Below are 24,069 nucleotides of genomic sequence, written 5' to 3' on the forward strand. Positions count from 1 at the left end.
GGTCACCACTCTCTTTATTCCATTTGACACCACTCCCATTATCTATTTCATATTAAACTTTTCTTTAATCAGTTTGTCTCTTTGAACACAGGACTTAGCATTCCACTTCCTGGTGCTCCCTTTCTCCTCAAATGCTACATACATTTTCCACTTTTCCATGCTCAGGTCACTCATTTTTATGATAGATCTGCCTAAGAGTGAACACCAATAACCACACGCCAGAGTCCTTACTAGGCTGTTTGCACATTTCCTCTGCCAATGCAAATAATCTAAAACTCTTCAATTCGGCTTCAGGAAGACATTTCTAACAGTAAAGAAGTAAAGCAGCCACATTATTTACCAAAGCATCACCAAGAATGGTCTCTAGGGCACATACTAACATTCTTTTCCTCTGAATCATGTGAGCCAGGCCCCCACAGTTCAAATCACCCTCACCACCACCACCACCACCACCACCACCACTGTCTTTTGTGTTCCTAGTAGTATGCCCCGTTAAGCAGCTCTTAATGCATTCCACTGCTTTCCTAACCCAAAGTTCCAAAGTCCACATTCCTCCAAACAAAAACATGACTGGCCTATCACATCAATACCTGACCCCTGGTACCAATTTCTATCTTAGTTAGCGTATCTGTTGCTGTGAAGAGACATCATGACTACAGCAATTCTTATAAAGGAAAACATTTCATTGGAGCTGACTTCCAGTTCAGATGTTTAGTCCATTATCATCACAACAGGAAATATGGTGATGTGCAAGGAGACATGGTACTAGAAACATAGGTGAGAGTTGTACATCTGTATTGGAAGGCAGCAAGAAGACACATTGTCACAGTGGACCTGGCTTGAATGTATGAGATATCAAAATCTGTCCCCAGTGACACACTTCCTCCAATAAGACCACACCTACTCCAACAGGGCCACACCTCCTAGCAGGGCCACTTTCTATGAGCCAAGCATGAGCAATTCCTACTGAAAACATCACAACACTAAACAAAGAAACACGTTTAATTTTTTTAAAATAAGAAGAAAAAATATAAAGTAAGATAGGTTGTTTCAGATGTAAAACCACAGGATCTAAGGAGTGAGAGGAACCTTAGAGATTTAAACAAGTAAAGCACTCAAATAAAGTCAAGTATCTATTATTTATCCTCCTTTTAAAAATACCATCTTAAGAGAACCCTGAACATTAAACATACAGCACAGCATGCATCCTTGTTCAAGCACGCCAAAAATAGTCTAAATAGATAGTTCGTGGCTTTTTGCCAGGATCTTGTCTTCTTATTTTTTTTTTTTTTTTTTTTTTAGAGGATGAACTTTCTGATTTATTTATTTTGGTCCACACAGAGAAATATCCGAGCCTGAGATCACGTTGCCTTATTTTCTTTTTTTTTTAATTTTTAATATTTTTATTACATATTTTCCTCAATTACATTTCCAATGCTATCCCAAAAGTCCCCCATAGCGCCCCCCACTTCCCTACCCACCCATTCCCATTCTTTTGGCCCTGGCATTCCCCTATATTGGGGCATATAAAGTTTGCAAGTCCAATGGGCCTCTCTTTCCATTGATGGCCGACTAGGTCATCTTTCGATACATATGCAGCTAGAGACAAGAGCTCCGGGGTTCTGGTTAGTACATCATGTTGTTCCAACAATAGGGTTGCAGATCCCTTTAGCTCCTTGGGTACTTTCTCTAGCTTCTCCATTGGGAGCCCTGTGATACATCCAATAGCTGACTGTGAACATCCACTCCTGTGTTTGCTAGGCCCTGGCATCGTCTCACAAGAGATAGCTATATATGGGTCCTTTCAGCAAAATCTTGCTAGTGTATGCAATGGTGTCAGCGTTTAGAAGCTGCTTATGGGATGGATCCCTGGATACGGCAGTCTCTAAATGGTCCATCCTTTCATCACAGCTACGAACTTTGTCTCTGTAACTCCTTCCCTGGGTGTTTTGTTCCCAATTCTAAGAAGGGGCACAGTGTCCACACTTTGGTCTTCATTCTTCTTGAGTTTCATGCATTTAGCAAATTGTATCTTATATCTTGGGTATCCTAAGTTTTGGGCTAATATCCACTTATCAGTGAATACATATTGTGTGAGTTCTTTTGTGATTGTGTTACTTCACTCAAGATGATGCCCTCCAGGTCCATCCATTTGGCTAGGAATTTCATAAATTCATTCTTTTTAATAGCTGAGTAGTACTCCATTGTGTAAATGTACCATAATTTCTGTATCCATTCCTCTGTTGAGGGACATCTGGGTTCTTTCCAGCTTCTGGCTATTATAAATAGGGCTGCTATGAACATAGTGGAGCATGTGTCCTTTTTACCGGTTGGGACATCTTCTGGATATATGCCCAGGAGAGGTATTGCTGGATCCTCCGGTAGTACTATGTCCAATTTTCTGAGGAACCGCCAGACTGATTTCCAGAGTGGTTGTACAAGCTTGCAATCCCACCAACAATGGAGGAGTGTTCCTCTTTCTCCACATCCTCGCCAGCATCTGCTGTCACCTGAATTTTTGATCTTAGCCATTCTGACTGGTGTGAGGTGGAATCTCAGGGTTGTTTTGATTTGCATTTCCCTGATGATTAAGGATGTTGAACATTTTTTCAGGTGCTTCTCTGCCATTCGGTATTCCTCAGGTGAGAATTCTTTGTTCAGTTCTGAGCCCCATTTTTTAATGGGGTTATTTGACTTTCTGGAGTCCACCTTCTTGAGTTCTTTATATATATTGGATATTAGTCCCTTATCTGATTTAGGATAGGTGAAGATCCTTTCCCAATCTGTTGGTGTTTTTTTTGTCTTATTGATGGTGTCTTTAGCCTTGCAGAAGCTTTGTAGTTTCATGAGGTCCCACTTGTCAATTCTCGATCTTACAGCACAAGCCATTACTGTTCTATTCAGGAATTTTTCCCCTGTGCCCATATCTTCAAGGCTTTTCCCCACTTTCTCCTCTATAAGTTTCAGTGTCTCTGGTTTTATGTGAAGTTCCTTGATCCACTTAGACTTGACCTTAGTACAAGGAGATAGGAATGGATCGATTCGCATTCTTCTACATGTTAACAACCAGTTGTGCCAGCACCATTTGTTGAAAATGCTGTCTTTCTTCCACTGGATGTTTTTAGCTCCCTTGTCGAAGATCAAGTGACCATAGGTGTGTGGGTTCATTTCTGGGTCTTCAATTCTATTCCATTGGTCTATTTGTCTGTCACTATACCAGTACCATGCAGTTTTTATCACAATTGCTCTGTAGTAGAGCTTTAGGTCCGGCATGGTGATTCCACCAGAGGTTCTTTTATCCTTGAGAAGAGTTTTTGCTATCCTAGGTTTTTTGTTATTCCAGATGAATTTGCAGATTGCACTTTCTAATTCGTTGAAGAATTGATTTGGAATTTTGATGGGGATTGCATTGAATCTGTAGATTGCTTTTGGCAAGATAGCCATTTTTACAATGTTGATCCTGCCAATCCATGAGCATGGGAGATCTTTCCATCTTCTGAGATCTTCTATAATTTCTTTCTTCAGAGACTTGAAGTTTTTATTATACAGATCTTTCACTTCCTTAGTCAGAGTCACGCCAAGATATTTTATATTATTTGTGACTATTGAGAAGGGTGTTGTTTCCCTAATTTCTTTCTCAGCCTGTTTATTCTTTGTGTAGAGAAAGGCCATTGATTTGTTTGAGTTAATTTTATATCCAGCTACTTCACCGAAGCTGTTTATCAGGCTTAGGAGTTCTCTGGTGGAATTTTTAGGGTCACTTATATATACTATCATATCATCTGCAAAAAGTGATATTTTGACTTCATCTTTTCCAATTTGTATCCCTTTGATCTCCTTTTGTTGTCGAATTGCTCTGGCTAGGACTTCAAGTACAATGTTGAATAGGTATGGAGAAAGTGGACAGCCTTGTCTAGTCCCTGATTTTAGAGGGATTGCTTCAAGCTTCTCACCATTTACTTTGATGTTGGCTACTGGTTTGCTGTAGATTGCTTTTATCATGTTTAGGTATGGGCCTTGAATTCCTGATCTTTCCAAGACTTTTATCATGAATGGGTGTTGGATCTTGTCAAATGCTTTTTCCGCATCTAACGAGATGACCATGTGGTTTTTGTCTTTGAGTTTGTTTATATACTGGATTACGTTGATGGATTTCCGTATATTGAACCATCCCTGCATCCCTGGGATGAAACCTACTTGGTCAGGATGGATGATTGTTTTGATGTGTTCTTGGATTCGGTTAGCAAGAACTTTATTGAGGATTTTTGCATCAATATCCATAAGGGATATTGGTCTGAAGTTTTCTATCTTTGTTGGGTCTTTTTGTGGTTTAGGTATCAGAGTAATTGTGGCTTCATAGAATGAGTTGGGTAGAGTACCTTCTGTTTCTATTTTGTGGAATAGTTTGTGAAGAACTGGGATTAGATCTTCTTTGAAGGTCTGATAGAACTCTGCACTAAACCCATCTGGTCCTGGGCTTTTTTTAGTTGGGAGACTATTAATGACTGCTTCTATTTCTTTGGGGGATATAGGGCTGTTTAGATCATTAACCTGATCTTGATTCAACTTTGGTACCTGGTATCTGTCTAGGAACTTCTCCATTTCATCCAGGTTCTCCAGTTTTGTTGAGTATAGCCTTTGGTAGAAGGATCTGATGGTGTTTTGGATGTCTTCAGGATCTGTTGTTATGTCTCCTTTTTCATTTCTGATTTTGTTAATTAGGATGCTTTCCCTGTGCCCTCTAGTGAGTCTGGCTAAGGGTTTATCTATCTTGTTGATTTTCTCAAAGAACCAGCTCCTTGATTGGTTGATTCTTTGAATAGTTTTTCTTGTTTCCACTTGGTTGATTTCGCCCCTGAGTTTGATTATTTCCTGCCGTCTACTCCTCTTGGGTGAATTTGCTTCCTTTTGTTCTAGTGCTTTTAGGTATGTTGTCAAGCTGCTAATGTGTGCTCTCTCTAGTTTCCTTTTGGAGGCACTCAGAGCTATGAGGTTTCCTCTTAGAAATGCTTTCATTGCGTCCCATATGTTTGGGTATGTTGTGGCTTCAGTTTCATTGAACTCTAAAGAGTCCTTAATTTCTTTCTTTATTCCTTCCTTGACCAAGGTATCATTGAGAAGAGTGTTGTTCAGTTTCCACGTGAAGGTTGGCTTTCTATTATTTATTTTGTTATTGAAGATCAGCCTTAGTCCATGGTGATCTGATAGGATGCATGGGAAAATTTCAATATTTTTGTATCTGTTGAGACCTGTTTTGTGACCAATTATGTGGTCAATTTTGGAGAAGGTACCATGAGGTGCTGAGAAGAAGGTATATCCTTTTGTTTTAGGATAGAATGTTCTGTAGATATCTGCCAGATCCATTTGATTCATAATTTCTCTTAGTTTCTCTGTGTCCCTGTTTAGTTTCTGTTTCCATGATCTGTCCATTGGTGAAAGTGGTGTGTTGAAGTCTCCCACTATTATTGTATGAGGTGCAATGTGTGCTTTGAGATTTACTAAAGTTTCTTTAATGAATGTGGCTGCCTTTGTATTTGGAGCATAGATATTCAGGATTGATAGTTCCTCTTGGAGGATTTTACCTTTGATGAGTATGAAGTGTCCCTCCCTGTCTTTTTTAATGACTTTGGGTTGGAAGTCAATCTTATCAGATATTAGAATGGCTACTCCAGCTTGTTTCTTCATACCATTTGCTTGGAAAATTGTTTTCCAGCCTTTCATTCTGAGGTAGTGTCTATCTTTTTCTCTGAGATGAGTTTCCTGTAAGCAGCAAAATGTTGGGTCTTGTTTGTGTAGCCAGTTTGTTAGTCTATGTCTTTTTATCGGGGAGTTGAGTCCATTGATATTAAGAGATATTAAGGAAAAGTAATTGTTGTTTCCTGTTATTTTTGTTGTTAAAGTTGGCATTCTGTTCTTGTGGCTGTCTTCTTTTAGGTTTGTTGAGGGATTACCTTCTTGTTGTTTCTAGGGCGTGGTTCCTGTCCTTGTATTGTTTTTTTTCTGTTATTATCCTTTGAAGGGCTGGATTCGTGGAGAGATAATGTGTGAATTAGGTTTTGTCGTGGAATACTTTGGTTTCTCCATCTATGTTAATTGAGAGTTTGGCTGGGTATAATAGCCTGGGCTGGAATTTGTGTTCTTTTAGTGTCTGTATAACATCCGTCCAGGATCTTCTGGCTTTCATAGTCTCTGGTGAAAAATCTGGTGTAATTCTGATAGGCTTGCCTTTATATGTTACTTGGCCTTTTTCTCTTACTGCTTTTAGTATTCTATCTTTATTTAGAGCATTTGTTGCTCTGATTATTATGTGTCGGGAGGTATTTCTTTTCTGGTCCAGTCTATTTGGAGTTCTGTAGGCTTCTTGTATGTTCATGGGCATCTCTTTCTTTAGATTTGGGAAGTTTTCTTCTATAATTTTGTTGAAGATGTTTGCTGGTCCTTTGAGTTGAAAATCTTCATTCTCATCCACTCCTATTATCCGTAGGTTTGGTCTTCTCATTGTGTCCTGTATTTCTTGGATGTTTTGAGTTAGGATCTTTTTGCATTTTACATTTTCCTTGATTGTTGTGCCGATGTTCTCTATGGAATCTTCTGCACCTGAGATTCTCTCTTCCATCTCTTGTATTCTGTTGCTGATGCTCGTATCTATGGTTCCAGATTTCTTTCCTAGGGTTTCTATCTCCAGTGTTGCCTCATTTTGGGTTTTCTTTATTGTGTCTACTTCCCTTTTTAGGTCTAGTATGGTTTTGTTCATTTCCATCATCTGTTTGGATGTGTTTTCCTGTTTTTCTGTAAGGACTTCTACCTGTTTGATTAGGTTATCCTGTTTTTCTTTAAGGATTTGTAACTCTTTAGCAGTGTTCTCCTGCAATTCTTTAAGGGATTTTTGTGCTTCCTCTTTATTGTCTTCTACCTGTTTACCAGTGTTCCTTTGTATTTCTTTAAGTGTGTTATTAAAGTCCTTCTTGAAGTCCTCTACCATCATCAGGAGATATGCTTTTAGATCCGTGTCTAGCTTTTCCGGTGTGTTGGGGTGCCCTGGACTGGGCGAAGTGGGAGTGCTGGGTTCTGATGATGGTGAGTGGTCTTGGTTTCTGTTAGTAAGATTATTACGTTTACCTTTCGCCATCTGGTAATCTCTGGGGTTAGTTGTTGTCGTTGTCACTGTTTAAAGATTGGAGCAGAAGCTGTGTTCCACTCACCAGCAGTCTCAAAATCCTGTGGCGGGGGTCGTGGGTAGCTGGTGGTACCCCGCTGCTGGTCCAGCCGGAAGAGGCCTGTGGTCCTACTCAGGCCGGTTTTCTGCTTCCCTAACTAATGCAGTCTCAGGTCCCGCGCGCAATTGGATTGGAGCAGAAGCTGTGTTCCACTCACCAGAAGTCTTAAGATCCTGTGGCAGGTGTTGTGGGTAGCTGGCGAGTGTCAGCCGACCCTGTGCCCTAGCTACCCTAGTGCTTTTCTGACCGGAAGAGGCTTGTGGCTCTATGTAGGCCGGATTTCTCCCTCCCCAACCAAAGCAGTCTCAGGTCCCACGTGATTGGACTGGAGCAGAAGCTGTGTTCCACTCACCAGCAGTCTCAAAATCCTGTGGCGGGGGTCGTGGGTAGCTGGCGGGTGTCAGCCGACCCTGCGCTCTAGCTACCCCGGTGCTGATCCGGCCGGATGAGGCCTGTAGCCCTACTCAGGCCGGTTTCTGCTTCCCTAACTAATGCAGTCTCAGGTCCCACGCGCAATTGGATTGGAGCAGAAGCTGTGTTCCACTCACCAGAAGTCTTAAGATCCTGTGGCGGGTGTTGTGGGTAGCTGGCGAGTGTCAGCCGACCCTGCGCCCTAGCTACCCTGGTGCTTTTCTGACCGGAAGAGGCTTGTTGGATCTTGTCTTCTTAGAATAGAAGTTTGAGATAAGTGATTCTAATTTCTCAGCGAAGAGAGCCTCTCTATCTCACTCCAATAATACAGTGGTTTCCTAGGGTTGGCAGCCTGGGGATTTCACAAAAGGCTGAAAATCTGTATAGTTGATAATTAAAGTCCATGGCCACCTGATCTAAAGTTTTCTTTGGCCTTTTGGAACTTTCATGCCACTCCACCACCCCCCCCTTTACAAGGAAATTCTTATTTTAAAAATCTTGACAGTTCACAAGAATTGCTCATTTCCCTCTCATCTCCATAAAGGAACACCTACTATTCCAAAGTATAGAGAAGAGGCAAACTTGGTGCTTTGGTTTTTCTTAAATGAAGCAAATGTTTGTTGTTATACTTTGCAAGCAGCACATGCTGCAGGACACTGAGTATGGAGTATGGTGGTATATATCTGTAATCCCAACACTCAGCAAGTTCAAGGCCATCCTTAACAATACAGCAAGTTCAAGGCCAGCCTGAGCTATATGACAATTTTTCTAATATATAGCTATGTCTATATTTTTATGTATATTATATATATTATTATATTATATATGTCTAATATATATTATTATAAATAGGTTAGATATATATCATATATGTAATATATGTATGTATGTATATATATAGTATATATATAATATATATACCTGGCATGATGAATCACAGTTTAATCTCAGTACTTAGGAGGCAGAGGCAGGTAAATCTCTGTGAGTTCCAGGTATTCAGCCTGGTCTATATACTTCTTATTGAGTTCCAGGCCCATCAGATTTTCATATTGAGATCCTTTCTCTTAAAAAAGTATGTACACTTACACATGTGCATGCACACACGCACACACATACGCTCACTCTCACACACACACATGTATATATTCTACTCAATTCTACAAACACAGCATACAGATCCTAGAGAGAGGAGGTTGTATATAGCCTTTGCTCATAGCAAGCCACTCCAACATTACTTTCTTAGTCTCTAGTGGATATGTGGCACAAGTCGTAGAGATGAAAATGCTGTCACACTTAACACTATGTATGCTCCATTTAATAAATAAAATACATATTCAGCAAGGTTGTGTTTTGTTATAATTTTACCTGGACTGCCACTCAGTGGCCATTTGGAGAAATACCCAGAAGAGAGCCTGCTGCTTTGATCAACTTTCCTTCTGTTTTAGAAATGGCCAAGACACAAAGCCTTTCCCATTCTTCTTGGCTCTAACCGTGCTGAAATCCAAGTAAGGTATGATACTGAATTTTAGGCAGAGAATACTCTTTAAGGCCAGTCCTTTGCAACTATCTGCCTCCCTGATCTATTTATTTAAAATCCTCATGGTGAATATCTCCCAAAGGTTTTCAAAGAGTTTAGAGGATTCTTCTTTATTTTGTCTCTCAGGATCCCCTCTAAAAGGAGATAGTGGCCCAGGCATTGCTCCAAAGTTTAACGCCAACCTGTTTTGAAAGCAGGAGTTCCAGGCCAGCCTGAGCTGTAGTGCAAAGCATTCTCCCTAAAACCAAATGAACAATTGAAGGGATCACAAGGCTCTACCTCTTCCTAAAGAGCTATGGGCAGTCAAGGTACACACACACAATTTCAAATAAAATAAATATTGTAAAACAAAGACAGAAAAGATTCTCTAAACACCTGTGTACTCCTTAATCTCTTTTGGCATCCTCTTATCAGCCTATCTCTACTTACACTCCACTGTTCCTTACCCTGGAGGGAAAGCAACCCTTTAATAAGATACAAGTCTTATTTTATATACTGTTTTTATTGATTATTTGGAAATTTCACATCATGAACCCTGATCATACTTTCTTCACAATCATCCCAAATCCACCGGTCACCCCTGTCATCCAACACCCCCCTGCCCTGAACAAGAAGGAGGAGGAGGAAGAGGTGGAGGAGGAAAAGTCTAATTTGTGTTGCCCATATACTCACAAAAACTTCTGGTGGCCAGCCCCTTAAAAGAACCTGAGTTCTTCCTAATACATACCCCCCCACACTTGAAGCCATCGATTGTGGGGAGTTATAGTTCAGCATCCTTATCACAATTTTAAGAGGTCTTTTTGGTGGCTTTCTGTCTAGGCTGTTGCCTTTTTTCTGGGGGTGGGCATGGTGTTGGGGTAGGTGTTGTCACAGAAGCCTTCTATGCCTTCTGTGTCCCTCTTTCTCAACTGTGAGCCTGTAGTCATCAATACCACATCAAAAGTAGCTTCCTTGCTCTTTACAGCCAGCAAAAGAATTACACATGCTTTCTAGAGACAGCACAGACCACCGATATAAACACGATCTTCAGTGTCTGCACATGTTATGGACCTCAGCTTGGTGTCTGGTGGCAATACAGATCACAGACATGAATGTGACCCTCGGCTAGAGGAGAACACTGAGTGACAGAAGAAAAATATTCTACAATGATAACTTAATAAAAAATCTCTTAAGTAGTTTTTAAACCTCAGAAGTTCTTAAAGTATGTTTTTTTATCTCACTTTATTGTAATAAAAAGGCTTTTAAAGCCACATTTTATTGCTGACATTGGAACATAGCAATGCTTATTTTATTTTAGGAGTTTCCGAAAGATTGAGAGTGAAATTTACAACCACCAACTATAATTTTAGGACTTTCAGTGATTTCATGTCTCAGAATAAAAGTAAGATACTTCAGTAAGTTTTACAATGTTCTCCTATCGTTTGAACTCCTGTCTCCTTTTGGATCTTATTTCCTGCCAGCATCCCTCGAAGATCTAGCTAGTGACTGATATACCTGGACCACCTTCCCCTCCTAGTTTCTTGCGTTTCTTCTTGGCTTCCAGGACATATTCTGATCAGTGCTTTACCTTATTTGAGTATGGGCATCACAACCATCCTCATTGCTTCCCAGCATCCGATCTAGAAAACTTACTACACAGTCTGATGCTACAGATTTTGTTCATTGGTTTCTTGCCTACTGCCTTACCTATAGAAAGTAAATTACAGGGATCAGGGAGTCTTGTCTGGTACATTCTCAGTGCCTTGAATAGTGTGTCCAGCAGATAGTACATTTAACAAACAGTAATTAAATGGAAACACAAAAGAAGTGATAAAAAACCCAGAAACTTATTTTATTTTATTTTATTTTATTTTATTTTGTTTGTTTGTTTTTGTTTTTTGAGACAGGGTTTCTCTGTATAGCCCTGGCTGTCCTGGAACTCACTTTGTAGACCAGGCTGGCCTAGAACTCAGAAATCCACCTGCCTCTGCCTCCCAAGTGCTGGGATTAAAGGCGTGCGTCACCACGCCCAGCTGAAACCTATTTTATAAGGAACATTTTCTTCTCTTTTTGCCTCAAATGAACACTTGTCTGATGTCAATAATCTGATGAATCTTTACAAGTTATTTTGTGAACTCTGCTTAATCTTTGATGCCAAGCCTGTGATAGTCTCCCTGTCTCTTACACCCTTAGATTAAATTTATCACTTGATCTGTGATCCCCCAGTACACGTATATGTTCAGCTTCAGTGTTCATCATACTACAGTATTGTAATAAAAATCATCAGCAAATTCATTATGATTATTATGACTGGTAGCATTAACTTATAATTAATTTATACATAAGGGCCTCTAGACTACACCTATAATCCCTGAACTTGGGGAGCTGAGGCAGGGGCATTGGGATTTGGAGGCCATCCTGGGCTGTATAACAAGACCTTGTCAAACAAACAAACAGACAGACAGACAGACAAACAAACAAACAAATAAGTAAATAAATGAAACAAACGCTGTCCAAATCGGAGTATGGCAGCTCATACCTGTAATTCCAGCACTTGGGAAGCAGAGGTAAGTGGATCACTGTGAGGCCAGCTGAAGTTCCATAGCGAGTGCTGGGTCAGTCTGAGCTACAACAGACCCTCAGAGAGGCTACCCATGCTGAGCATCCACACTCTGATTACACATATTGGCAGCACCAAGTAGACTCCATGAATTTAACAAAAAAGAAGAGAACACATGAGACTGGGAAGGGATAGTGGGGAGGGGGAGAGGATCTGAGGGGAGGCAATAAAGGATAGACTTAGTCCATACACATTATATACATGGATGAAATTCTCAAACAATAAAACATTTAAAAGTCAGGACAGAAAAAGAAGGAAGGAAAGCTGTCTCAGTTTCCCTTCTACCCACTAAGCTACTCCAACCACAGTACTCTGCTTAGATTATATTTGGTAAATCATCAAATGAATTAATATGTGAATCAATAAAAGAGGATAAAAAACCTTGTTAGTATAGCAGTTCTCTATATGTTAAACATCCTTTTGAGTATTACAATGAACTACTATGCTGGCTGCGGTTTTTTCAGACTTGCAACAGCCTGCTTCCTGGACCACCCATGATATGAGTTCCATTTTATTACACTCTGTTATCAGTACAAAATACACAGAAATGGTTTTCCCAGTAATAAGGATGATTTGTAAGCAGTAACTAGTAAGTTTTTCTGCTTTTAATATACTTTATACTTTTTAGCATGTTGATTTATTGGGAAGGTGGGGCACGGTGCACATGTAGAAGCCAGAGAAAAACTTGCAGGAAACAGTTCTCTCTTTCCTCCATGTGAGTCTCTAATATTTAACTTAGAAACGATCTTACCAGCCCTTGAATGTGCTTTATAAGGCGACAATCCATGGACTTTGTTTTCCTGAAGGCATGTTTTCTTTTATTTTTCCTGCCAATATAATATTTTTATTAATTCTTTGGAGATTTCATACTATGTGTTCTATCACACTCACTTTCTATTCCTCCTAGGTCCATACTCACACTGTTGTGCCCCCACCAAGTCCAATTTATGGTGCCCATATACTCATTAGAGCATGATCAAACCCCCAGTGGCCAATCTTTTAAAGAAAACTTAGTCCTTTCTCATCACCCCACCCCACCCCTGGCCAGAAGCCATCAACTGTGAAGAGCATCCCTACCATAATTTTTAAGGACAATCTTCAATAGCTTCCTATTCGGACGTTTTCTTTATGTGTTTGTGTGCGAGGAGACAGGGTTGTCACAGAAGCCTTCAATGCCTCTCTCGTTTTCAGTTATGAGTGTGCAATCATCAATATCACTGCAAAAGAAGTTTCCATGCTATAGCAGCCTGCAGCAGCATGGATCACAGACACCAATATGGTCTCCAGAGGCAGCCTGGATCATGAAAGGCAACATGGTCTCTGGCAGCAGCACAGACCACAAAAGTCTTTCAAGCAGACCGAATCGAGAAATTGAACCATTCTTCATCACAGATATTTTGTTGTTACTCCAAGTCAGAGTGATGGTGTGGTGTGGTGGGGACAGGGCCTGCATGAGCTCCAGGATGCTTTACAGCACCTTTCCTGGGCATGATCACAGTCTTTAAGGCCTACGGGCAGCTGAGGCCCTCTAACTCTCCTCCTCCTGGCAAGTGAGCAATGTGGGCAGTATCAGCAGCAGTTACTCTGTGCTCCTAGCCAGTCCTGGGCTAGGCAGGCCCTGTGGGTGGCCCAAGCTTCCTGGCAGCCCAAGGACTGATCCTACATGCTCTTTTGTGCCCACAGTGTCTCCAGTTCTGCTTCTCTCTCCTTAGTCCACCACTCCATTCTGCCATGTTTCCCATCTCTGTCTTGTATGTTCACCAATTAAAGTGTGGTTTCAATCAGCTATGTGTCACACAGTATATTACTTCTCCCAGCAGCTTCACATGCAAATACTTATTGCAGGGAGTATTTGATCTGGCTCAAGGTTTCTGAAGCATCATCACGAATACCAGAATATCTCTGAGACTCATCTTGGATATCCTGCTGTTGCTCAGAGTCAGGGTGGGGTGTACAGCTAAGAGGTGTGTCTGGGTCAGGACCCTTGAGAGTTCCTGGCTTCTGTGAACGGCTCTGCCCTCAGTGCCAGCACTCCAGGCGCAACCATAGTCATGACATAGTTTCACTTCTCACTGCTCTATTCAGACATCTTTTTTTTCCAGTTCCGTGAAACCACTTTTAGAAAACATCTTCCCATAATACTTACCTTTTCTAGTTGTTCCAGAGTTACTGAGTGTTCTGTTCATGTTCTACCACCGAGTTTCGCCTTGAAGCCACCATGGGTCTTTCCCCACAGAAGTCTCCAGGGCTCCTCAGAGTGAATCGTAGGCTTCAAGGGTTCTGGTGGCTACTGCCATCTTGAATCTGGCAAGTTTTCTTGATTCAGTAGTCCACTCATATGTTGTATTCCTAACTCTAACCAGGTAATTTGTCATTTTGAGCCAACTGTTGCAAGAACCTTGGAGATTTTGGTGAACACAGCATATAAAGTTACCTTTCTGTTAGTAATAGTCTGTAAGAAATGTCATCTTAGAACAGGATACCAAGCTGTCCATATTAGGTCTCCTTGCTCCCTGAGAATATTAAGTTAAAAAACAAGTTGCCTGGGGTGACTGCAGTACTGGATATCCTTTGAAACCTGTTATAGTTTAGATAAATGTCCCTTTCCAAAGGTCCATATGTAATGGCTTGATCCCCAAGGTGGCTGTAGTAGGGTCTACAATGTAGTGACATTGCCACTGTGCCCAAACCACTCACAGATACAAAGTGTAATATCTCAAAGCTGAGTCCAACTGACACAGGTCGGTAACTGAAAAGGCTTTCAATGGCCTTAAATGACCACATCCAGTGGAACGGTCTCTTTCTAGTCAGAGACCATGCACCTACTCCTGACTGAGAGGAAATTCAAGCAGCAGCACCTCCAACCAGCAGGTGATACAAAAACAGATTGAGTTTGAAAGTGAAACTTGCTTCCTTAAAGTGAAAGAGCACTGTAATACCAATAGCAAGCTATCCCTGATGAGTTTTAGAAGCAGCAGCAGCAACACTGATTAATATCATTCCATGGGCTCGTGCAGGCTGGTAATGTAGACATATCTCCATGCTTAAACTCACTAAAGTTTTGTCAGACAGCATCAGCAAGAAAATAAGAAAGATATGAACTTGGGTTATTGAGCTGGCTCAGGAGTTAAAGGTGGCTGCCCCTGCCAACGTAAGGACTTTGATCTCCAGGAGTCACACTGCAGAGGAAGAGAACCTATTCCTGCAAGTTGTCCTCTAACATGTACATGCACACTGTGGCATGCATGTTTGGGCGTTACACACACACACACACACACACACACACACACACACACACACCCCACGTAAATATAACTTTTTAAATAATGTGAACTCCTGAAAGACAGCAAAGCTGATCCAGTACTAGTACCCTATGGTATTCATGTGAAGAGTTTAGGTAGATAAAGCCAATAGAAAGTTCTGTCTCCTGTGGCAGATGCCAACAAGAGCTTGCAGATAGGACCCTGATATAGCTGTCTCCTGAGAGGCTCCGCCAGTGCCTGACAAATACAGAAGTGGATGCTCACAGTCATTCATTGGATGGAGCACAGGGTCCCCAATGAAGGAGCTAGAGAAAGTACCCAAGGAGCTGAAGGGGTTTGCAGACCCATAGGAGGATCAACAATATGAACCAACCAGTAACCCCAGAGCTCCCTGGGACTAAACCACCAACCAAAGAAAACACATGGTGGGACTCATGGCTCCAGCTGCATATGTGGCAGAGGATGGCCTAGTCGGTCATCAATGGGAGGAGAAAGAACCCCTTCGTCTTGTAAAGGGTCTATGCCCCAGTATAGGGGAATGCCAGAGCCAGGAAGCTGGAGTGGGTGGGTTGGGGATCAGGGGGAGAGGGAAGAGGATAGGGGATTTTCGGAGGGGAAACTAGGAAAAGGGATAACATTTGAAATATAAATAAAGAAAATCTCTAATAAAAAGAAAGAAAGTTCTGTCTCACATGAATGAGAGTCAGGTTCACTTAGAACTGAACTAAAACAAGTAAGGATTGTTTCAAGCCATGTCTTCAACTCTTGGCTGAGTGAAAAAAAAAATGGCATCAAGAAGCCTACTCCAAGAGGGAATAGATGGCCCTGTAACAATATCTACTAATTAAATTCAACTTGGTGAGCTTTAGCTCCCATGTGACTTAATTCGTATTGTCTCGGTATTGATTTGTGGCCAGAGTTAAGCATAGCTCTCTTAACAGCAAGCACATTTTGAAGTGCCACCCACAAGTAGGAAAACATGCAAATGTGATGTCTTCTAAAGTGTTGTGGTCCCGCAGTGGAATGGTCTATGGCTATTAGAGATGACAAGAATGTAGTCTGTGTTGATCTATGTAAATGTGTATGTACAATTATGCTAAGTGAAGCCGTGTGTACATATTGATTGAAGGCCTGCAGGAACCTAGCCTCTACATTAGCTCAGATCATAAGTGAACCCGAGGTGACACAAATAGAAATTAATGGGCACTAGGTTGTGAGTTATTCTCTTTCTTCCAGAAAGATTGTTTAAGCTCACAATGAAAATAAGTGAAAAGGAAAACAACAAACAGAAAGAAAGAAAGAAAGAAAGAAAGAAAGAAAGAAAGAAAGAAAGAAAGAAAGAAAGAAAGAAAGAAAGAAAGAAAGAAACATTGCTGTGTGCCCGGGCCAGTGTAACAGAGAGGTTCTGAAATCTGAGTTCATCAACTCCAGAAAGGGAACAAACAATAGCAGGATGACAGTGACAGGAACAGACCTGCCTTGAAACACACTATTGAGGTGGTGACTGGCCTAGGTGAAGTTTTCATGATATTGTAGGTTGACTGCTGGCTTTCAGGCAATATACGTTCTGTCTGTAGCACCCTGTTCAGAGGAGTCTACTGTTTTTTCATAAATAAATCTGTACATCAGAGATCAGTTTTGCAAAGAAGAATTGTTTGAGAAGGGTTAAGTCTGTATCCCAGAGCCTTTTCTTTGTCTCTGGAGAAGGGAATGGAGGTCCTCCTGGGGTGTTGAGGCAACTGTGAGATCTAGAAAACCAGAGACTCAGAGATGCTGCAACAAAGCAGATCATTTCCCTGGACTTCCTCATATGCAGGCTGTAGGGATAGCAGGCAAGTCTTCATTCCAAAATAGCTCGGAAAGGCTAACTGGCTGAATGTGTGCAAAGGCATGCAGCACTTGTTTGCAGCTTTTGCTACTGCTTTATCCATCTCTGGGTCATTTTCTTCTTCTGAATCTTTAGCTGTAGAAAAAGATGGAGGCCACTGTACTTCCCGTGGCTGGGTTGTAGCTTCCTCCCTCAGGCTGTCTGGCAGTGGTAGCACTCTAGGGAACCTCTGTCAGGCTAGCAATAAATAAGGTCTATGTGGTATTCCCAGGGCAGGGCTTGCCAGACCCTCCAAGCATTTTATCTGAAGGTTGGACTTTGCTAATTAAATGGAGAAGTTATGCTGGTATTGGAGGAAGTCCATGTCAAATCTGCGTGCCTTTTCCCTTGCTTGTGGCTTAGACTGTCTACTGGCAATAGACTCCCCTGCCTCCCCAACTTCCTAATACTCAGGACTGCTGTGCTCTTCTGGAATGAGAATCTGCTCAAGCATACATACCACTCATACATGACTCTCAGGACCAACATGTCATAGGTGTTTGATTGACACTTCATCAGCAGCTGTGAGGTCATCTGGAGGAACTGTTGTCTTCTTAGAAGAATGTCTATGACCTCTGTAGATATACAGTAATAGGGCTACTGTCTTCTAAACACCATCTTCAGGAATGATGCCAGTGGTGAAGAAAGAGAGGGCACACTGGGACCTATGACATGGTATGGAGGAGACCAGTGTAATGTCTGCCAAGCTGCAGCTGTTTCCCTTATGAAACTGTGTTCATAGAAACAAAATGCCTCTCCATTGAAGAACCACTGTGACACACAAATACTCTCAAGGAGGCTCAAGGGTATCCTGATGCTGTGGCACTCTCCCTCATCTGGTCAGATGTGGACTGGGAGCAAAGAGGTGTTGCAAGAACTTCAACCAAGGGCTTGCTTTTATAGAAGTAAATTCAGGAAGTGCCTGGCCAGTGTTAATCCGAAGACACACACACACAAAATGTAATGACTCTGCATAGACACTTGTATTGCATGCTTGTGCACAGCTCATGGGAGCCTCTGAACAGGATGACAAAGTGAAGGACATTCCAAGGTTACAATGGCTGGAAAAACTGCCCCAAACAATCACCTGGCTGGTCCCCCACTGAGCCAGCCTCTTTGGAAAGCTGATGCTGACATCCCCACCCCCACCCCCCAGCATGACTGTTGACTTTGGAGTGAGAACCTTGTACTATACTTTACTAGCAGCTAGGCAAACTCAGGAACTCCAAAAAGATCTTGTACCCAGAAATCTAGGAGACCACCAGGCAGATGTCACCACAAAAGTGTCCAACTCCAAGCCTGGGGACCCCCAAACCCCACCTATCTCTCTTCTGCCCAGCTATAAGCTGTAGGCCTCTTTTGTCACCAATCAGGGAAAGCATGGGGGCAAGGTTACATAGCATCATGTGGGTCTACATGTAGAATCTCACATCTCTGGGAGCAACCAGGCCTTGGGAACCACTATTTACCATTACAATATATAGCAAAAGACCACACCTCAATACCAACCTTTCAAATCATTGTAGTTACACTGTACACCACCATCACCAGCTTTTAAGTGGGTGTTGGGGATCCAAACTTTATCTTGATCTTTATGCTTTCAAAAAATGACTGATCTTCCAAGCTACAAGTAAGGGTAATTAGTATTATGTTTTTACTGAGCATTTACTATGTACCAATCTGGGAAAAACAATTTAATGCATTCAAAACTAGCAGAGGGTGGCTGGCTTCATGAAGTAAATGCTTTAAAAATATATGGACAAGGTCAAATTAACTAACTATAATTAACCCTTGGCTGAGGGATCAAAAAACAGAGACTTGGACTGACTGTGCCTAAAAGATAGCTGAGGGGACAAGAATGCCACCAATCCTCAGCCATGAAAGCAAGAAGCTAGATTAACAGATGTCCTGATCAGTTCTTGCCTTGATTCCAGGTGCTTTCATTTGGCCAGGCCAAGTAAAACTCATAGTAGATGGGAGGCAATAGATACAGTTAATTAAGCCCCCAGAGCTCCCAGGGACTAAACCATCAACCAAAGAGTACACATGGGAGGACCCATGGCTCTAGCTGCATATGTAGCAGAGGATGACCTTATCAATAGGAGAAGAGGCCCTCGATCCTGTGGAGGCTCAATGCCCCAGCATAGGGGAATGCTAGGTGAGGTGGGAGTGGGTGGGAGAGCACCCTCATAGAAGCAGGGGGAGGGGCATAGGATAAGAGGTTTTCGGAGGGGAAACCGAGAAGGGCGATAACATTTGAAATGTAAATAAATAAAATAACCAATTTTTTTAAAACCACAGAGCTGAGCTAGACATGGCAGTGCCTACCTGTAATCCCAGCACATAGGAGGTAGAAGCAGAAGGTCAGAAGTTCAAGATCAGGCTTAGCTAAGTAGTGAATCTGAGACAAACTTTGGCTACATGAGGACTTGTGAAAGAAACAAATAACATTACAGAGCTAACTGAGGCTGTGATACTTGCAGGTCAGTTGGTAAACAGCTTGCCTATAAAGCCAGCAGTCTGACCTGCAAAACCAAACGAACTCGGCATGGTGGCATACACCAATTACCCCAGCACTGGAGATGCCAGTCATTCTAGGTTATAGAACAAATTCAAGGCCGGACTCTTTATAATGAGACCTTGTCTCAAAAACAAAAACTGTCCTCACATGCTCCCAATCTACTCAGACATGCTCAAAGGGCACTACTTTACGACTATGAGTAGTAAATTATCAGTCTGCATCTTGTGGGTGGTGCAAGACAGATGCTGTCATTTCCATGTCCACCCAGGTGCACAGTTGTCCCTATATCCTCAAACTAGAGTTCAAAGCTATGCATATAAAATGGAGTATCTCAGATCAAGGCCCAGTCTGACAAAACAGTTTTACACAATGTAGAGTAACTTAGGGCAGGGTATGGCCTAATTTCAACAAGAAACTTTTCTCAAAATAAAACCAAAAAGCTTAGAGGTCCCTTATAGCTCCTCCTTCTGATGCTCTAAATGTCTTCTGTGGCATGGTCCCATTCTGTCTCCCATTGCATGATTCCCATTGCCATTCCATGAGCCTCTTGTCACATCTCTCTGGGCAGCCTCCCATCTTTAAAAGACAGTGAGCGACTCTATTCTACTCTTGTATGTATCACCTCAGAATCCAGCCCTGTGCCGGATGGACAGTCATTTATCCACACTAGCTGGTTTGCTGGGCAGATTTGTCAAGACAGACAGGCCGAACGGGGCAGTTATTTCACACAGTCAAAACTAAAGTAGTTGGAAAACATACTGAATAATTTAAAACTCAGTATATTAAAACTCACAATAATATTTGAGGTTTAAATATTTTATTTATACCCTAAACAGAATTTATTATCATTTTGCTCTCCTGGATTTAATGGAAGCAAACACATCAATAATATTTTCAAAAGCTACTTCTAGAAAAAAAAGTTGGCTCTTGAAATATCCATAAAAACATGTATCTAGGCACACATTTTCCTTTTGCCTCAGGCTCCAATATGGCTTGGCATGGCATTGTGAGATACTGTAATGAAAAGTTTGAGATTTTGTTTCTCATGGTTGTTTAGCATTCACTTGGTATTTTGAAAATACTGTGTTAAAATGTGAGGCTTTTGTAGCCTCCTTAAAGTGTGCTCCAGAGGTAGATGCAAGTGTCTACAGTGAATGGTTCACCGGCCTAACCTGAGTACCCGAGGCTCAGTCGCTTTGAGCTGGTGGAGAGAAAATGCAGTGGTTTATTAAAGAGTTAATACCTAGTATAAATGACTCGGCAGCCTCTTCATATTCCCTTTCTGAAACAGTCATTCAAAGAGATAGCTGCCCCTATGATGTAGCCTACACTGACTGGCCTTGAACTCTGTAGGTAGCTGAGACTGGAGTTGAACTGATCCTCTAGTCTCCATCTCCCGAGCATTGAACTTGATCTAAGTTTAAAATTTGTCTTCTATCTTTGTTACAAATTATGTCTTTTGAACAGTGTCAGTTAAAAAGCCACAAAGTCAACTGGGCATGGTGGTGGCCCACACCTTGAAGCCCAGTACTTGGGAGGTAGGAACAGGCAGTTCTTGGAGTTTGAAGCCAGCCTAGTCTACAGAGGAAGTTCCAGGACAGCCAGGGCTGTTACAAACCTTGTCCGGAATACTCCTGATTCAAAAAGCCAGAGTAATGAGTGGTGTACCTACCACCCAGTTGCTTGTGCTTTATTAAAGAGCTCCCACCTATGTTTATGCAAACAGAAAAAGGCATGGAAGTAAGAAGGGGAATTGCTGGGAAGAAGGGGTGTATCAGCAGTGGTAGAGGATATGAGAGGGGAATAGGAGTGAATGTTCAAAATGCACTATATACATGTATGAAATGGTCAATATGTAAAATTAAATATTTAAGAGATGCAATCAACTAGATTGAAAAGCGCTGATCTGTGTGCTTCATGCTTCTGTCTCAAACTGACAGATCTGAGGTTTAGACATGAGTTTTGGAAGGTTTTGGAAAGCAGCAGCAAATTGGCCATCTCCATCTGGAAGTCCTTTGATCATTTGGAGATTGACAGGAAGACTCGGAGCTCTTCCTTGAGACATCCCCATTTGTGCTCAGAAGGCTACACTTAGAACAGCAGGCCCTGGGGCTCTTTTTCCCCCTAGAAGCCCAGATACAGGGGACTCCACAGGCCACACTTCTTCGCATCTCCCTCCATTCCTCAGAGTGGAACGTTTCAAAATAGCAGTCAGTGCCTGGATCTGTAGCACGTAGATTTATTACTTCCTTCTGTGTATGTGCTTGAACTTGGGAATCTTGGATGACTTAGAGTAAGGTAGGGTAGAGTGGCTAGAAGTAGGAATTGTTAGGCCCCCAACAGGCTTCTTTTGCCAGGCTAGAGTCTATCTGGGCTTCTGGTTTTCATAAAACTCCTCAAAGTCTCTAAAACTAGGGTTAGTAGTCTAGTTTAGAAACCGGCAAACTTCTAGAAAGGGCCAACTACTAAATATTTCAGTATGGAGGCCATACAAGTTCCTTCACAATCAGTCACCTCCACTGTGATACTGTATTAGTTATTTACTGCTGTGAGCAGACACATGACCAAGGCAACTCTTATAAGGACAACATTTAATTGGGGCTGCCTTACAGGTTCAGAGGTTCAGTCCAGTATCATCAAGGTGGGAGCATGGCAGCATCCAGGCAGGCATGGTACAGGAGTTGCTGAGAGTTCTACATCTTCATCTGAAGGCTGCTAGGAGAATACTGGCTTCCAGGCAGCTAGGATAAGGATCTTAAAGCCCACGCCCACAGAGACACACCTACTCCAACAAGGCCACACCTCCTAACAGTGCCACTCTGAGCTGAGCATATACAAACCATCACAGATACTGTCTATGGCTATAGACATTAAAATTATATTTTTACCTCTTAGGTATCACAGAATACTATTTTGAGATGTTTTTTCAACTGCTTAAGAATCTGTACCTAGTGGTATATGCCTGTTTCCTTAGCTACTTGGACATTAAAGCAGGAGGATCAGGAATCCCAGGCCAGCTTAGGCTCCATAGTGAGTAAAAGACCAGCTTAATGTGACCCTATCTCAAAAATTAAAAAAAAAAAGTCAGAAAGGCCAGAGATACGACTCAGTGATAAGAGTACTTGCCTAGTATATACAAAGCCATGAGTTCATTTCTTGGTGCCACGCACACACAAAAAGTGCAAAGCATTCTTAGTTTGCAAAACAGTGGTATAAAATGATACAAACAGATGGACCACATTTGACTCCCGGGCCATAGTTTGATGATCCCTGATGTGGAATGAAAATAGAGTGTTGAAATATACTGAGTCCCAGGAGAGGGGTGCTCCTTCAATGAACTCTTCCTCTGGAGACATCTCATTGTCTAGAGAGGAAGTCCCAGTCACTCATCAGAGGTCTTGAACTCCTCATTGCTGGACTATGGCAGTTGACTGAAGGCCAAGCAGTAACTACCAAAGCAATGTTAACGTTGATCCCCAATTTTAATTCCTAGCTCTATTTTAGGAGTTTGAATGAGGTAACTTCCATCATCAAATAAATTAAGAGTCATGTTCTATGAAATAGTCCACTCAATAGAGCTGATGGGCCTCGATGCAATGTAAAAAACTAAACAGTCACTAAATCTCTCTCAAGCTGCTGCAGCAACTAACACTTAATGTGTGCAGAAATTTCCCAGAACAGACACCTCAGCATAGACATTGGATGACTGAGTTATATTCTCCACTGGTAAGTTACACAACAAGGACCCTAAGTTATTAGTCATGCACTAAGTCCAACCTTCTCATCTGATAGAGGCCCAAGCATTGCAGGCAGCTTTTGCTCTTTCCCCTTTCCTCTCCCTTGTTAAACATTCCTAAAGCTGAGACCCAAGGTCTGTTCCCTTATTTGGCTACTTATTCCTAAGAATAAATTCTAGGGTCAAGCAGGAAGAGAGAGAGAGATTGAGATAGAGAGACAGACAGACAGAGACAGAGAGACACAGAGACTGGGCTTGGTGTGGAATTTTGAAAACAAAATTCATTATTTGGCTACATGGCTAACCTGTCCAGTCAGGACTTACCAACTTGCTCTAACACAGACTCCCTTTTTCTCCTTAAAAACCACTTCTTCAGAGAGACCTCCTGTTGTCTATCTTTGTTCAATTCAGAGGCAGCCTCCCTTAGCTTGCCCTTCTCGGGTAATAAATCTCCTTTGTGATTAGAATTTGGTAAGTGGGAAAGGGTATGGGCCAAAAGGATGTGGCCTAGTCACTGTTCTATTGCTGTGAAGAAACACCAAGACCAGGGCAACTCTTTAAAAAGAAAGCATTGTTTTAATGGCTTGCTTACAGTTTCAAAGGGTTAGTCCATGATTACCATGGCAACATATGGGTAGGCATGGTGTTGGAGCAGTATTTGAGAGCTTACATGCTAATCTACATGTAGTGGGCAAGCAGGCACACACACAAACACACACACACACACACACAGAAAGACAGAGAGACAAAGACAGAGAAACAGAGAGAGACAGAGACAGAGAGAGACAGAGAAAGAGAAAGAGAAAGAGAAAGAGAAAGAGAAAGAGAGAGACAGAGAGAGAGACAGGGAGAAAGGCTGGGCCTGGTGTGGACCTTTCAAAGCTCAAAGCCCACTCCCAGTAATACAGATCCTTCAAC

This window comes from Mus caroli, unplaced genomic scaffold, assembly GCF_978045245.1.
Source record: "Mus caroli unplaced genomic scaffold, Mus_caroli_1 scaffold_5, whole genome shotgun sequence".
In the NCBI taxonomy this organism is placed as follows: domain Eukaryota; kingdom Metazoa; phylum Chordata; class Mammalia; order Rodentia; family Muridae; genus Mus; species Mus caroli.